We start from the raw sequence: 17,738 nt of genomic DNA, 5'->3' as shown, positions 1-17,738 counted from the left end.
GCCTTTTTAGGTTTTCTGACCCAAACCTTATTCCAAGGAAACAAACACGAAACAGAGGTAACAGCAAAACATTTTTATGATTCTTTACGAATTCCGTTCCTTCGTGGTTAAAAGGCTGTTTCAAACTAATTGTCTCTGATAAGAATGAGCCTTGCTAAGGTTGTGCAAGGCTGCCAAGAACACAAGATAAAGTTACTAAGAAATATTTCAAACACAAAGAGTCTCCAAACACCAACCAAGATATTCCGAATGTCCACAAGGCTTGAAGTGCAAAAACTTCTTTGCTTCCTGCAGAGAACTCTGGTTTCTCAGATGGCTTTTATCTCTTAAGGGAAGGGCCATTACCTTGCAGCCTTACTCCTGAGTTGCCCGTGCTGCTGCAGATGCTCTTTCCTCCGAGCAGCCCTGCACGCATGCGCACTGGTCACAGACTCCTCAGGAACCTCTTCATCACTGCTGCCAGCCTCCACAATCTCTGAAGGCAGCATTCCACTCCCTGATGGTCCTGGCCCCATCCCTGCCTCACATGCAGGCCCCTCATCTGAGTCCTCACTCTCTGATACCTCAACCGTCCACACCTGCTGTCGGCGAACCACAACATTAGGTGTGTCACTTGTATAAACAGACAGTTGTAGTTAGCCCTGAATGGATCCATCATAATTATTCCTGACATTTTCTTTGGAATGTCCCACTACAATATATACATTTTCTATGCTAAATTATATCGAGAGCAAGTCTGGCATAATGGTTAAGGATAAAAAGTGATTAAGGATAGAAACCAAGAAATTATGAATTCAAGTCCTGCCTTTGGCACAAAGCCTAACTGGGGGAACCTGAGCCAGCCAGACTCTCTCAGCCCTATATGGAAGTACAGGTAGTTCTTGACTTATGACAACAATTGAGCCCAACATTTCTTCAGTTAAGTAAGACATTTGTTAAGTGAGGTTTTGCCCCATTTTACGACCTTACTTGCCTCAGTTCTTAAGTGAATCACTGCCTTTGATAAGTTAGTAACCCGTTGTAAAGTGAATCTGGCTTCCCGATTGACTTTGCCTGTCAGAAGATGATCAGATGACCTTGGGACATAGCAACAGTCATAAATATGAACCAGTCGCCAATCATCTGAATCTTGATAACCTGATCATGGGATGATGCAAAGGTCATAACTGTGAAAAACACAGTTCCCTTTTTTCAGTGCCGTTGTAAATTTGGACTCCCTATAACAGTATGCTGCATATATGGCAAGAAAATATACTAACTGATTCTAACAAACAACTAAATAGCAAACTGAGTTAAGTCAATCCATAGAGGAGCTGACAAATAACTGACAGATGGTTCCACAAAATCAAAAATATCTTGATCTCCAAACAATAATTTTAAAGATCTCCTTTGGCATTTCAAACCTGTTAGGTTCCATTTTTTTTATCTTGTAAATAAACTAGCTGAGTTCATAATCTGTTGGGTTTTCATAACCTAATAGATTATGAAAATCAACAGATGTATGTGAGCAGTGGTGGGATTCAAATTTGTTTACTACCGGTTCTGTGGGCGTGGCTTGGTGGGCATGGCTTGGTGGGCGTAGCAGGGGAAAGATACTGTAAAATCTCCAGTCAGAGGTGTCATTTGCCGGTTCTCTGAACTACTCAAAATTTCCACTACCGGTTCTCCAGAACTGGTCAGAACCTGCTGAATACCACCTCTGCGTGAGAGTCAAGAAATAAGAAAAAATGGTTTTATGCAGCCCTGGGAATTAATGAAAATGTAACTACTCAAATTTAGTACCTTTCTGTTTAATATTATCATCAGACAAATCTATGTGTATGAATTCTTATAGCAGAGTAGACAAATTCTTGCTTCCATCTAGTAATCATCTGGATTTTTTTCAAGCCATGTGTAATCCTGCTAATTAACGCAAGTTCTATGATGATCATCAGGGCTTTGATCTTTCAAATAATTCAAATAATGTTCAAATATTATTCTGATAACTACACATCTATTTTCTATAATGATATATTTAGGGGAAACTGTGAGTTATCTTTCTTCCTTAAGCATAGAGGCAAACTGCGTGACTTTGGGCCAGGAATTGTCACTCTACCCAACCTATATCACAGGTGTATTGTTATGGAGAAAATAGAAGAGAAAAAAATGGAATACAAATCAAATTGAATAAATACTGATTTTGATAAATAAGACAAATAAGTAGAAATGACACAATGCACTGCATTTTCTGGATTACAGCAGGTCAAATAATATTCCCTCCCCCTCTCTCTTCCTCCCTCCCTCTCCCTCACCCTCCCTCCCTTCCTTCCTCCCCCCCCCCCCACACACACTTACAATGTGAGTTGGTGGCAGAAGACTTTCACCGTATTATCCTCCTTATTCTTACAATTTTCTATGTTGCATTTCATAATGCCCTGGAATGTTACATAGAATTTATATTCGACAAATGACTGGATTCTACAAGATAAATCAATCAGGTCTCTTTTTCCGTGTTCTATCACAGGAGACAGTGATAATTTTTTGCTACTCTATGCTGCCTTGTTGGTATTTTCTTTTTTTAATATAAAATGTAGTCATACTCAAATACAGAGGAAATGTCTTGTGGTAGATTCAGAACAGCATTGTTTTCTTTCCAGATTTCACTATTAAGAGCCGTCTGCAGTTTCCAGCTTACTGCTATCATCTAAATATTGTAGGAGCTTTCAGGAAACTGACAAATCAAGCTGTTGTGCTTTTCAAACTTGCCCTCATGCTGTTTTCTTCTGGTCTGTTCTGTAGTCTTGGAAACAGATGTCTAGTTTGCAAAAAAATGTCAGGTAAACTACCCACGATCAGCAGCAGTGGACAGATTAGTGGTAATAATTTGGCAGATTGCACAGGAACAAAAAACTGTCCTTTTTTTTAAACAGCAGTAACCAAAAGTTCTAAAACAAATATGAATTGGAATATAGTAGGAAAAGCTTTTGATGTTGGCCAGTTAGTAAAAATAAAAAAAATCCTAAATTAGGATTTGAATATTTGAGGGTTTTTTTTGTTTTTTTTGGAAACAATTTTATTGATTTTCTACAAACAAACAAGACAAACAAAACATTAAAACATCAACTCTCTTATGTACATACAGTGTGTCGGTTGGTTCATCAGTTTTGTGCATTCATTTCGTAGTCTCAATTACAGTTATATTACATAACAACTCATATTGTCAATTCAAACATATATCCTAATATCGCTATTAATAAATCATTTGACTATACTTTTAATCATTCATGCTTTATGAGATAACAATACTTTAAACAGTTTATTCTATAACAAATCATATAATCATACCAAATCTATCCTAAAAACACTTTATAGATATTTATAGATGTCAAATAACATAGGCAAAAGAAAAAATAAAGGTATTCCTTGCTATCTAACTTTCTAAATATTCTATTATCGTATTTTATCATCTAGCCATTGATAAAAAAGATCCCAAATTTCATAAAATTGTTTATCCTCTTTCTCTCTAATTTCAAATGTCAATCTACTCATCTCAGCACATTCCAATATTTTCTTAATAATTTCTTCCTGTGATGGTATTTTCTCATTCTTCCAGTTTTTAGCAAATACAATCCTAGCCGCTGTTAACACATTTACAATCAGATATTTCAAATCTTTACTATATGTATCTGGTAAGATTCCCAATAAAAAGAACTCCGGTTTCAAATCTATACGTTTCTTTGTCATTTTTTCCAACCACATGCGAATTTTAGTCCAATATTTTTTAGCGTCCTCACAAGTCCACCACATATGGTAATATGAGCCAGGTATCTGATGACATTTCCAGCATTTTTCAGATTTGTTCTTGAACATTCTTGCTATTCTTGTCGGGGGGAAATGCCACCTGTAAAACATCTTATACAAATTTTCCTTATATGCTGTTGACATTGTCATTTTATAATTTTGAGATCACAATTTTTGCCATTTCTCTAAATCAATCCCATATCCAAAATTCTTCCCCCAAACAATCATAGTTTCTTTAACTTGTTCTTCTTCTAATTTAATTCCCAGTAAATAACCATATAATTTTTTAATCACCTTCTCATCAGTACCCATCAAGATCTTATCTAGATCAGTCTGTTTATCATAGAATCCCTCTGTTTTAAAATCTTCATCATACCTTGAATGTATTTAGCATATGAAAACCAATTCATCTTTATACCTTGTTCCTCTAAATTTTGTATCGATTTAAGTTCACCCTTTTCATCCAATAGTTCCCCATATCTAACTGTTTGTTCCTTCTTATAAATTATAGGATAGGAAAATGCTTCAATAGTCGATAACCAAACTGGAATTTTCAAATAACATTGTCTTTTTATCTTCTCCCAGTTTAACCACAAAGACTCCCGTATATAATGTCTTCTAAAATAACCCTGTGTTTTAGTTTCCTTATACCATAAAAAAGCATGCCAACCCAACAGCAAGTCATGACCTTCTAATGTCAACAATCTAGTCTTTCTTAATGTTATCCATTCCTTAACCCACATCAAACTTGCAGCTTGATAGTACAATTCCCAATTGGGCAGGCCAAAACCTCCTCTAATTCTAGCATCTTGCAAAAGCTTTAGCTTTATTCTCGCTTTCTTACCTTGCCATATATACTTCAACATAATTTTATTTAAATCATCAAAATAGTCTTTTCCGAGCCTAATTGGTATTGTTTGAAAAAGAAATAGGATTCTGGGTAAAATATTCATCTTAATTGTTGAAATTCTCCCTATTAATGACAATTGCAAGTTTTCCCATTTCTTCAGGTCTATAGCTATCTGTTGTTTAAGTTTAATATAATTATTCTCTTTTAATGTGCTACATCTTGCTGTCAAATGTATCCCCAGATACTTAACCTTATTCGTAACTTGGATTTTCAACAGGTCTGCCAGTTCTTCTCTTTGTCTCAGTAGCATGTTCTTTGTCAAAATCTTTGTTTTGTCTTTATTTATTTTCAAACCAGCCACCTCACTATATATCTCTATCTTTTCCAATAACTTTGGAGCTGTTTCTAACGGATCTTCCAAAATAAAGACTAAGTCGTCAGCAAAAGCTTGCAATTTAAATTCTTCCTTTTTAATTTTCATTCCTTTTATGCTTTTATCATCTCTAATATTTCTATTCAACACTTCCAAAGTCAATACAAATAGCAAAGGAGATAGGGGACATCCTTGTCTTGTGCCTTTTCTTATATTAATAAAATCTGTAAGTTCTCCCTCCATCATTACCTTTGCTGTCTGTTTATTGTATATGGCTTCTATTGCTTGAACAAATTTTCTGGCAAAACCCATCTGTTCCAATAGTAATAACATAAATCTCCAGTTCACGTTGTCAAATGCCTTTTGATCATCTAGAAATATCAAAGCCATTTGCTTTTCAGGATGTGCCTCATAATATTCCAAAGTATCCAAAATTACTCTCATATTATCTCTAATTTGTCTCTTTGGCAGAAATCCATTTTGATCTGGGTGGATGAAATTATTTAAGTATTTTTTAAGTCTTTCTGCTAAAATTGAAGCAAAAATTTTATAGTCTGCATTTAATAGAGAAATAGGTCTATAGTTCTTAATTTGCAGTGGATCAGCCTCTTCTTTTGGAATAAGTGTAATATAAGCCTCTGACCATGTTTTAGGTATCATCTTCTTTGACATAGCTTCATTCATAACTTCAAGCAATGGAATGCTCAATGATTCTTGAAATGTTTTATAGAATTCTGCCGGAAGCCCATCTGGACCCGGTGCTTTCCCATTATTTTGTTTCTTAAGTGCTTCAGTTAATTCCATCATTGTTATGTTGCTTTCTAGCATTTCTTCAATCTCTTTAGGCATCTTCGGTAGGTTAGCATTCTGTAAATACTGTTTAACTTTTTCTTCATCAATATTCTCTTGTTTATATAGTTGCCCATAAAAATCTCGAACAATTTCCTTTTTCTCCTTGTTACCATAACAAACTTGGCCTTGATCATCTATTAACTTCAATATTTTTCTTGATTCTTTCTCTTTTCTCAATTTATATGCTAGCCATCTACCTGGTTTGTTTGCATCTTCAAAATAATTCTGTTTAACATTTCTAATTTTCTGCGCCAATTCTTCTTTCTCTATTAATTCCATTTTATGTTTAGTTATATCCAACTTCAATTTAATTTCCTTTTTCTGTGGCATTTTCTGTAATTCTTTTTCAAGTCTTTTATACTCATCTTCCAAGATCTTAGTGGCTTGCCTTTTCCTAATGTTCTTTCTTCTTATATAATCTATTGTCAAACCTCTAACATATGCCTTCATTGTATCCCAAACATTCTGCGATGAAGTATCTTCTTTTTTATTTTCCCTAAAGAAAAAAACCAAATCTTTCTGCATCCATTATGTAAAATCTTTTTCCTTTAAAATAGTATTGTTTAACGTCCATCTCGATCTTTTTTTTTGTCCCTTCCATTTAATTGTCATTGGGCTATGATCTGCCCAAGTACTTGTTTCAATATTTGTTTCTTGAATATTAGATATTAATTCTGATGAGATCCAAATCATATCCAATCTGGACCATGATAAATGTATATTTGAATAAAAAGTATATTGTTTAGCTTTAACATTTCTTTCTCTCCAAATATCTTTTAAGATTAATTTATCTGTCATTTTAAAAAAAGATTTAGGGAGAGTCTTTCTATTTTGCTTTGTTGTTGTTGCTATATAATCCAGTTTATTGTCCACAATTCCATTAAAATCTCCCATCATAATTATATTAACATAGTCCAGTCCAGTTATTTTCATGTGTAATTTTTTATAAAATTCTTCTTGTTTATCATTCAGAGCATAAATTGCAATCAAAAGTATTTTTATATTATTGTCCATTATTTCCACCATTAATACTCTTCCGTCTTCATCCGTATAAATCAATTTTGCTGGGATGACCTCTTTGATGTATAGAACCACTCCTCCTTTCTTACATTGAGTCAAAGAAGTAAATATTTTCCCTAATTTTGGTTGTACTAACAATTGTTCGTGTTGTTTTTTGATATGTACTTCTTGTAAACAAATTATATCAAATTTTAATTTCTCTAATTTATGAAAGGTTTTCCTTCTTTTAACAGCTGAATTGAGTCCATTTATATTCATTGTAATCATTTTTTTTCTTCCATGATTATGCTTTATATTTAGGTCTAACAGCTCTCGTGGATCTCACTTCACGCTGTTCTTTACTATCTACCTGTCCACCTACTGCACCTTCCTCTTCTTCAATCTCCAGTTGTTCCTCTTGAAACTCAATTAATGAGACCTCTTTCTCTGCCTCTGCTTCTCTCCTTCCAAAAAATTCTGCATGGAAAAGTTTTGCTTTCTCAATTGAATCAATTCTATGTCTCTGTTCTTGCCACGTAAACATTAATCCTTCTGGAATCAGCCATTATTAATTCACTTCCTTATTCAATAACATTTTGGTCAGGAATCGATATTCTCTTCTCATCTCTCTCACTCTTCTGGGTATTTGTTTTAAAACCACAATCTCTTTGCCTTTGTATTTCAATATCTTCTCTCTTACAACTTGTAGTATTTGTGTTTTGATGGATTTTTTGGTAAATCTAATATGGACTTCCCTTGGTAATTTATTTCTCATCGCATATCTTGTAAAAACTCGGTATACCTCATCTATTCCATCCATCATCTTTTCCTCTGTAATTTCCAACGCATCCGCCAAAATTTCTATCATTATCGCAGCCAAGTTTTGTCCTTTTTCTTCTTCTATATTTTGAAATCTGAGATAGAATTCTGACCTCTCCATCTCCCACCTCAACATCCCACTTTTATCTTGTTCAACCACTGTTAATCTACTGTCAATATTTCCAATCTTCTCTCTTTGTTCACCTTCTTCCTCAATTTTTTTGAATCTCTCATCATACTTCGCCATCATTTGTTGAATATTTTCAATTTTTTCATCAGTCTTCCCTGTTCTTTGTTCAATATTCTCTATTCTTTGTTCAATGGCATCTGATTTTGTCTTGAGATCTTGGATTCCTTGCATAATCATCTGTAAAGTCACTTTTTCTTGTTCTTTATCTTGCTTCAACATTGTCTGAATCAAGCGTTGTCCAGCTGGTGGGGAGGCAGAGGTAGAAGTAGAAACGCCAGAAGATATGGGTTTTCTTCTCATTTTGATGCTTCAAGACCTTCAAATTCTTTTTAACTTTTAATCCAACTGGTAGAATAGCCAATTATAATCCAAAATGGAAAAATCCAATAATAAAAAGCCCAATAACAAAAAAAAAAAGGAGAAAAAGAAGAAGAAAATCTTCAGGTTCTTCTAGACCCTAATCCAATTATGAAGTAGTCCAAAATAAAAAATGAAAAATAAAAAGAAGAAAAAAAAAACCAAAAACCAAAAATAATAATAATCTTTAATCCAATTGGGAAGTCTCAATAATAAAAAAGAAAAGGCAGAGTGGTCCAAAAATATAAATGAAAAAGCAGAAAGAATCCCAGTAAAAAAAGGAGAAGAAAAGAAAAATAAAGAAAAATTCTGAGGCTTTCCCTTTAAAATAAAAAGCAAAAATAAGAATATTACTAAAATTAAAGTTTACAGAGAGGCTGGTGAGTAGGGGTACACAACTGAAAAAAGATAAAAAAAAGCAAACACACTGCACTCTATTTATTTGTCCAAGGCTCTTATTATGACTCTCTTCTCGACAAGCTTCAAGGCCAAGCCTCAAGTGTTGAAATGTTGATAAGGGTCCAGGAGAGCACCTGTCTGCTACGCTCTCCCTCTATCTTATCAAATTGAAATGTCCTTGAGAAGTAGTTTTTCAGAGTTCTTCTCCAATTCAAATGAAATATTTTCAAGCCTCTAGTTAGCAGTGTTACAGAGTTTCTTAATCCACTCCCCCCCCCACCAGCCAGAAAGACATTTTTTAAATTGAGCAAAAAGAAAAATGTATATATATATATATATATATATATATATATATATATATATATATATATATATATATATATATATATATATATATGGTGTTCGGCTTGGTTCGGGTATTTTCCCACGCCATTGTAGTTCTTTTAAAGTTGTAGCAACGTTTCAGCAGAATCTCATCTGCCATCATCAGGCTTCTGTATTGTGTCCGTCTGTGAGTCAGACTTTTACAGTAGTTTCAGATTTGAATTTGGGGCAGCCTATTGCTGTGCCAGAATGGTTTTTTCTTCATCCTGATTGGTTGGGAGTCTTGGTCTGTGTTTATTGGTCTCGGAGTTTGCTGTGTTCTGCTTGATTGGTGTCTCTAATATCTTCTGTCTGTTTTTGGCTCTTTTGTATCTTGATTGGCTGGCAGCATTGTGTTGCTTTAATGGAGGCCTTTAGTGCAGCTTGGCTTCGGGTAAATGGACGGCTATCATTAGTTAGGAAGCTGGGTTTCATCTGGGTGCCTGGTTGGGGTGTGTTTGAGCTGGAGGTATCAGGGGGATCTGTTTGTGCCCAGGTGTTTGCCTGGCTTGTGGTGTGGAGATTTTTTGTTTGTGAGTGCAGGCTTCCAAATGATTGACAGCCTGGTGGAATCATCTCTTCTGTTCATGCTTTCTGGTGCCAGCCAATCAAGATACAAAAAGAGCCAAAAAACAGACAGAAGATATTAGAGACACCAATCAAGCAGAACACAGCAAACTCCGAGACCAATAAACACAGACCAAGACTCCCAACCAATCAGGATGAAGAAAAACCATTCTGGCACAGCAATAGGCTGCCCCAAATTCAAATCTGAAACTACTGTAAAAGTCTGACTCACAGACGGACACAATACAGAAGCCTGATGATGGCAGATGAGATTCTGCTGAAACGTTGCTACAACTTTAAAAGAACTACAATGACGTGGGAAAATACCCAACCAAGCCGAACACCATACATGTAAGTACCATAAACTTAAGAAAACAAATATATATATATATATATATATATATATAAACAATAGCCAAAGGGAGCCTCTATCCTAAAAAAAAATAATAATTAAAAAATCAAAAAGGAGCAAATATATATAAGAGAAAATTCAGTCCGGTTAACTACAAAGTCGCGCTGAAGTTCCAAAAAAAAAAAAAAGTAAGAAATAGAAAAAAAAATCCAAGCCTCAATTTGACATCCCTTTAAAAACGCTTCATACAGTTTTGTCAAAGAAAAATCTCACAGATTTCTTCTTATATTCAGAGTGTCCTTTCAAAACTCAGCTAATTAGCAAAAAAAAAAGTTTCTCACCCAGCCGACATACTTTCACTCTCAGCTCTTCCTTACCGGAGCTGTCCCGACTTCAGCAGCTATGGAGGCTGCCTCTCCGCCGCCAGCAATAGGATTTCTTCCAGATCGAACCAGGGACTTTGCGATGTCCCTGGGATCCAGGAAATGTGCCCTACACGGTCACCGTCTCTATGGGACGGTTTAGGCCCGTTAGGACCGACCGGGGGCGAAAATATCAGCTGTTATCTCGGAGCCCCGAGATTACAGCTGTAACACCGAAATGAAGCTCCGCCTTCTCCCTGAATATTTGAGTTTTTTGAAGTCACAGAAAACAGGACTTTACAGAAAGTTACTGAATAACAGAGTTGGAATGGATCTTGGAGGTCTTCTACCCTTTTCCTCCAAGTCACTAGTCACACTGTCCAATCAAGGTCCTGGCCGGTTGCTTGGTTACTTCATTCCTCCTCTGGCCAGGCCCCTGTGAGAATGTCCTTGGTTCCCACAGGAAAACATTATTGTTTTGGCTACAAAACCCCATCTAGCTATTTCCCCTTCTTCCTCTGTTGTGTGGCAGCTCTGAAGCCTCCAAGATAGGGGTTGACATATACTTTGTATGATTTCTTAGGGGAAGAGAAATTCATTAGGACTTTTTTAAGAAGTGGAAATTCCTATTAAAAATGTGTTTTTCTTTTTCTCTCTCTGTCACTCTTGTCTCTATTGCTTCACTATTTCTATCTCTCAGGTAGAAAGAAATTACAGATAATTCTTTTGAAGTGTTTTCTGTTTTTCCATCCATTTGACTAGAAGATAGCTGTAGTGCCTTCCTACTGCTTAAATTATTTTTTTTTAAAATATAATTCTTTAAAGTGGTAGGCAGATATTAATGCAGCATGGGGCAATATTTAGAGGGAGCAAGTCAGTGGTGGGATTCAAAATTTTTTACTACCAGTTCTGTGGGTATGGCTTGGTGGACTTGGCTTGGCTTGGTGGGTGTGGCAGGGGAAGGATACTGCAAAATCCCCATTCCCTCCTCACCTCACTAATCTGCTTTCCAGCTCCATTCTCCTGTGCAGGGCAACCAAAGAAGAACCAGCCGATAAGCTGGGACTCGGGAGGCAGAGAAGAGATGGAGTTGGCAGGGACAGTCAGAGGTGCTATTTGCTGGTTCTCCGAACTACTCAAAATTTCCACTACCGATTCTCCAGAACTGGTCAGAACCTGCTGAATACACCTCTGGAGCAAGTGGTGTCTGATTGGCATTAAAGCAAGAGTATTTCTGCTTTAAATGCTTCATGCACCACTATGAAATGCTTTCACTATCCCTATGTAATTGACATTCTATTCTTTGTCGTTTTTCAGCTACTCTTCATAATTGCATGTAAATCATATGTTATGGTTTTTTTCCTTTGCACTCCCTGCATATTTAATTTATGTTTGATTTCTCTGGCCCATATTTGTTCATCATTCTTTCATTCAATGCTAACACTTATTTTGTCTTATTGTTATTTTGGATGCAATATACATTGATATATTCCTTTTTACTTTATTAAATTGTCCCTATTTCAATTTTGTTCTTCTTACTGATCTCTTAGGTATGATAGATAAGTGCCCTCTGCTCTGCTTATACTGTTCCTTTATTTTTTTCTACATGTGGGTTTTTTTTGCACATAATTACTGTCAGCCTTCAAGATCTTCTACTACTGCTTTGCATGTTTTGGCTGCCATAAGTAACGGGGGGAGGAGGGGGGATAATGTCTGGGAAGAGAGCTGGAGGTGTTACATTCTTGTGTTGTGTAAATGAGGAGGGGGAGAGTATAAATTCCTGCTTAAGTTTCTATTTCTCGCTTAGCTTTCTTTTCTCTGCGCAGCTAGCTGCAAACCTTTATCAAAATATGCCAAGGTCAACGGACAGAGGCCTCATCACCACCTGAAGATGTCCACATGATCATATTCAGAACTTTTAATTGGAAGAATCTTTTGAACTATGGGGGGTGGGAACATTTCTATCACTTTGTATATGTGATTTGCGCGCCTTATTTCTCAGATTCAGAATCCTACCGATGCTACCACTTCATTTTCAGTAAAAGACATCTTTTCTCCAATCTATGGAGTCTAAGTATTTCTTTCTTGAATTTTGAATGGAGCACCGACTGACAATTACTATTTCAGATATTTGACATTTATCATATATGTTCCATTCATACTTGAAATGTATTGAGTAGATGTAATCCTCAAGGTACGACAGGCCATTTAACAAATTTTCAAAGTTACAACCCCCTCCCAAAAGCTAAATACATGAGCCATGGTGGTGCAGTGGTTAGAAGGTACTGCAGGCTACTTCTGCTGAGTGTGGGATACCTACAATTTGTCTGTTCAAATCTCACCAGGCTCAGGGTTGACTCAGCCACCCAACCTCCCAAGATGAGTAAAATGAGGACCCAGATTGTTGGGGGCAATATACTGACTCTGTAAACCACTTAGAGAGGGCTGTAAAGCACTATGAAGTGGTATATAAGTCTAAGTGCTATTGCTATTGCTATGTATCCATGTTACATGCTCTGCATTTGGATTTGCCAAAATGGCAATAGCATTTAGATTTATATACCGCTTCATAGTGCTTTACAGTCCTCTCTAAGCGGTACACAGAATCAACATATTGCCCCCCCCAAATTTTACCGACCTCAGGAAGATGGAAGGCTGAGTCCACTTTGAGCCCATCAAGATTGAACTATAGACTATGGCCAGAATTAGCCTGCAATATTGCATTCTAAGCACTGTACCACCATGGCTCAAAATGTTGTACATGTCATATCACTCTGGAACACTCTGTGTATGTTTATGTGTGTGAAACAGTGGTGGGATTCAATTTTTTTTAATACCAGTTCTGTGGGCGTGGCTTGGTGGGCGTGGCAGGGGAAGGATACTGTAAAATCTCCAGTCAGAGGTGGTATTTGCCGGTTCTCCGAACTACTCAAAATTTCCACTACCAGTTCCCCAGAACTGGTCAGAACCTGCTGAATACCACCTCTGGTGTGAGACGGAGAAAGAAAGATAGAGAGAAACATCTGTTGCTACAACAGGTTGGGTGCATGAAAGAAACTCTACATTTGTTCATGTTTTGCATGAAAATGCCATGAAATTTAAATTCATCAAGGAATGTGGTAATTGGGGTTATTTTTAACCAACACAGTGAGGAACAAGAGTATCTAATTTGCCATGTCCTGATCAGAATCCCCTGTAGAGGCTCCAAAATAATAATGGAGTCCAAATTACAGACTTTTGGATATGTGGAAAAATGTGAAAGATATGTGTGTACAATACATATCTAATATAATTTCAGTCACAAATCATTCTTATCTTTATTCTCTTTCCGGGTGATTTTCTTACAAAGCTGTCATGTGAACAACAATTTATCTTTTCAGTTATGTTTGAGGCATGGTTTTAATGAACGGAGACCAGACTGTAAACCGTGAACTTCAGCTCTTTATTCACAAGCATAACAGAGACAAAAACCCCCGGCTAGCAGTCACTCTTTTATAGAGTAAGCTGCTATCCGGATAACCAATGGATAGCGTTATAGCGTTTGAATCTTGGCGCGGCCCGCCAACAGCCAATCAGATTGCTCGGAATGAACCAATCATAACTTGCCATTATATGGGCCAATAGGAAGTGCAGGATTACGATCCTGCTATGCAAATGAATCTTTATTAAATACATTTCTTTAGTTCACAACACCCCTCCCCCCTGGGTTCCGTTTGACGGCCGTGGTGAAGTAATCACGCAGGTATGCAGGTCGTTTTACCTGCCTATTTGATTTTCGCTGTTCCATCGGTTTTTGTTTAAAGTTCGGTTCCGGTGGAACGCAAGGCTCATCTTCGCACGGGTTGATTCCGCTGGTGCTGTTTTCGATACTATCAGGGTCCCTTAAGTCCACTCCTGGATCGGGCGGGCATGTTTCCACTACGGTGTTCCTCTGCGGGAGGATGCCCCGATCCCGGACCTTCTTCAGGTGGCGCGAGTATTCGGTTTAGCGGCCGTCTGTCCTCGATTACGTCGTCGTCTATACGGCCTTCGTCCCTCTCGGTATTCCCTCCCCTTGAGTTTGGAAATCCAGGGGTCGCGGATATTGGGTTGTAAACGAGATCGAGTTGATCTATGTGGCGTTTCCATATCTTGCCATCTGTCGCTTTAAGGCGGTAAGATCTAGGGCCAGTGAGGTAGACTACAGTGGCTGGGACCTACAACGGTTCGCCGGAAAGGTTTTTGGCATAGACCAAGTCGCCTACCTTGAATTGGCGATATGTTCCGCTGGATCCACAAGGTTTCTCTGGCGAATAAGACGGGTGTAATCGGTCGAGGTGGGAGCAAAGCTTCCGTCCCATTAAAAGTTCGGCTGGAGTCTTGTTGGTGACACTGTGGGGGGTAATGTGCTGTAGTAAGAGTATTTTGTTCAATCTAGTGTCGATGTCCCCAGGATCCATTTTTTGTAGTGTCTTTTTAACGAATTGGACCATCCGTTCCGCCCTACCATTTGCTGCAGGGTGAGCCGGCGAAGTTAAGGCATGGCGGATGCCCCGGTCCGCCAGGTATTGTTCGAAGGTGAGGGCCGTGAACTGGGGTCTGTTGTCGGAAACTAGAACGTCCGGGAAACCGTGTGTTGCAAATAATCTATCTAGTTTTTTAATAACGGAGTCAGTAGTCGTGCTTTTCATCTTGTGGATTTCGAGCCAGTTGGAGTAAGCATCCACGGTTAGAAGAAAGGTGTGTCCTTTAGTGGGTCCCGCAAAATCAATGTGGATGCGGGACCACGGGCCTTGAGGAGTTTCCCATTCGGTGGGAATTGCTCTCGGTGGGGCGTTGCTGACCTCTTGGCAGTTTCTACACGTGGTTACCCAGGCTTCAATTTGTTTATCGATGCCTGGCCACCAGGCGTAGCTTCGAGCGAGAGCCTTCATGCGGACGATGCCCGGATGTCCTTCGTGCAGGGTTTGCAACACGAGTCGCTGTAGTCTCTCTGGCACGATGACTCTATCTCCCCATAGGATGCAGCCCTTCTGGGAAAATAGTTCCGTTTGCCGGTGTTTGAACGGCGCAAAAGTGGCAGGGGTTTCTTCGACTGGCCACCCGCGTTCGACCCAACTGAGAACTTTTGCGAGGATATAGTCTTGTTTTGTGCCAGCAGCGATATTTCTTGCCGTTAGTGGCGGCGAGTTGAGGGTTTCAATTTGCAGCGTAGTGAGGGTTGGAGCTGGGTCGCTGACGGTTTCCGGAAGTGGTGAATGGCTCAAAGCGTCAGCGTGGGGAATGGCTTTCCCCGGGCGATGCTGCAGTACATAGTTGTAGGCTGCGAGTCATTCTAGGCGATAATATATGCGGGGTTGGTTTATCACCTGCTAAAATGCCAAGTAAAGGCTTGTGGTCTGTAATTAGAGTAAAGGGCCGCCGTAAACATATTCGTGAAATCGCTTCACGGCCGATACAATAGCAAGAGCCTCTTTGTCAAGTTGGCTATAGTTCCGTTCAGCCTTCGATAATGTCCGCGAAAAGTACGCAATGGGAGCTTCATGCCCGTTTGGTAACACGTGACTCAAAATGGCTCCAACCCCAAATGGTAATGCATCACACGTAATATTTACGTGGCAAAGTCTCGTTGTACTGCATTAGAACAGCATCGGATGTTAATAAGTCTTTCAGACCCAGGTGGCTTTCTTGTCGAGAAGTCTATGTAGGGGCTCGCCTACGGTCGCCTTCTGGGACAAGAAGATGTTGTAAAAGTTAATGAGTCCCAGGAAAGCCTGGAGATCAGTCTTATTTTTAGGTCTTGGGGCGTTCTTGATTGCCCTGAGTTTGTTTTCGGTAGGGTGAATACCTTGTTTATCGAGGAGGTATCCGAGAAACTCTACCCTTTCAGTGCACAGTTGACATTTATTTTTTTAACCTTGAGACCGGCGTCCTTAAATCTATGTAAAACCAATCTGAGACGCCTTTCAAGCTCTTCTCTATTTGGGGCAGCAATTAAAACGTCATCGAAGTACGGTACAACCCCTTTTATTCCCTGTAAAAGTCTCTCCATTAGACTCTGAAATATCCCGGGGGCTACACTCACTCCGAACTGGAGTCTGTTGCATTTAAAGGCACCTCAGTGTGTAACGATAGTCTGTGCCTCTGCGGTTTCTGCATCAACGGGTAGTTGTTGATACGCTTGCGCTAAGTCCAACTTTGCGAAGATCTTCCCGCCGCCCAGGGAGTGGAAAAGATGTTGAACCACCGGCACCGGATAAGCGCTCTGTTGGAGTGCGTGGTTCAGGGTGGCGCGGTAGTCTCCACAAATTCTAATTGACCCATCCGGTTTGATGGGGGTTACGATTGGGGTTTCCCAATGGGCATGGTCAATAGGCTCCAACACCCCTTGGGCTATTAACTTATCAAGTTGCTCGTCAATCTTGGTTTTAAGGGAGAACGGCACCCGACGAGGCTTAAGGCGGATAGGGGCTACTTCTGGATTGAGGCTAAAGGATATAGGGGTCCCCTTGTACTTGCCTAAGTTGTCCGAAAACATGTCGTGGAATTCCTGGACGATGCTCTCTTCCCAATCGTCGCTTCCGGCCCGGTGAATGCCGGCCACCTCGATCCCGAGTGGGGCGAACCATTGTAGGCCTAGTAAACTGGGCCGGTCACCATCAACGACAGTTAATGGGAGTGACACGGCACGATTTTTAAAAGATACTTGGACTTGACTCACTCCGGCGACTGGGATCATGTTCCCTTGGTAATCTCTGAGGATGATTTTCTGTGTCCTGAGGTCTTGACGACGGATGGCAGGGATCAGCTGTTTAAGGGTCTTCCAGGAAACCATCGAGAGGGACGATCCAGAGTCGACTTCCATCAGGCAAGGTTGGTTCTCGATGGCAACTTTCACTCGGATCTTTTGTTTGTCTAATGACGAAGCGTGGCCGATAATAATAGTCTGGTGTGCCTCTTCTCGTCTTGCTGGAAGAGCAGATGTTTTGCTGCTGTAGGCATGGTTGTTCCATTGGTTATTCAAACAATCCCGATTTGCAGGGAGGTTCCCTGTGGTTTGGCGGAGGTTGTTCTCCTTTCTGTTCGTGTTGGATTCCCTCTTACTTCTGCAGACCCGTGCGATGTGGCCTCTCCTCCTACAGGAACGGCAGATTGCGTCGAGGAATTTGCAACCGGATCACGGGTGGTTTCCCCCACAACCCGCACATGGGCACTGCAATTTTAGAGTTTGTTGATCTCGTTTGGCCCGAAGTCTGTTAACCTCTTCTTCATCACTCTCGGACTGGGACTCGAGGTCCTCATGGTGCGCTGTTGCTGAGTGTCTTTCTAGTTGAGGCGAGGCTTCACGGGCGAATTGACGGAGCGGTGCGTTGGTGCGGCGCATTCGAGCGGCCGACTTCTTGGTTGCCTCTGCTGCAGTAGCGTCTGCAATGGCATCTGCAAGACCGATGCCCCCCTTTGCCATGATCTTGCTCTGTACTGTGTGGTCATCTAAT

Source organism: Notechis scutatus, chromosome 4, assembly GCF_049901735.1.
Source record: "Notechis scutatus isolate UNSWTSFEM ecotype Mainland chromosome 4, rNotScu1.2, whole genome shotgun sequence".
NCBI classification, from domain to species: Eukaryota; Metazoa; Chordata; class Lepidosauria; order Squamata; family Elapidae; genus Notechis; species Notechis scutatus.
Note: the sequence above shows the minus strand (reverse complement) of the source record.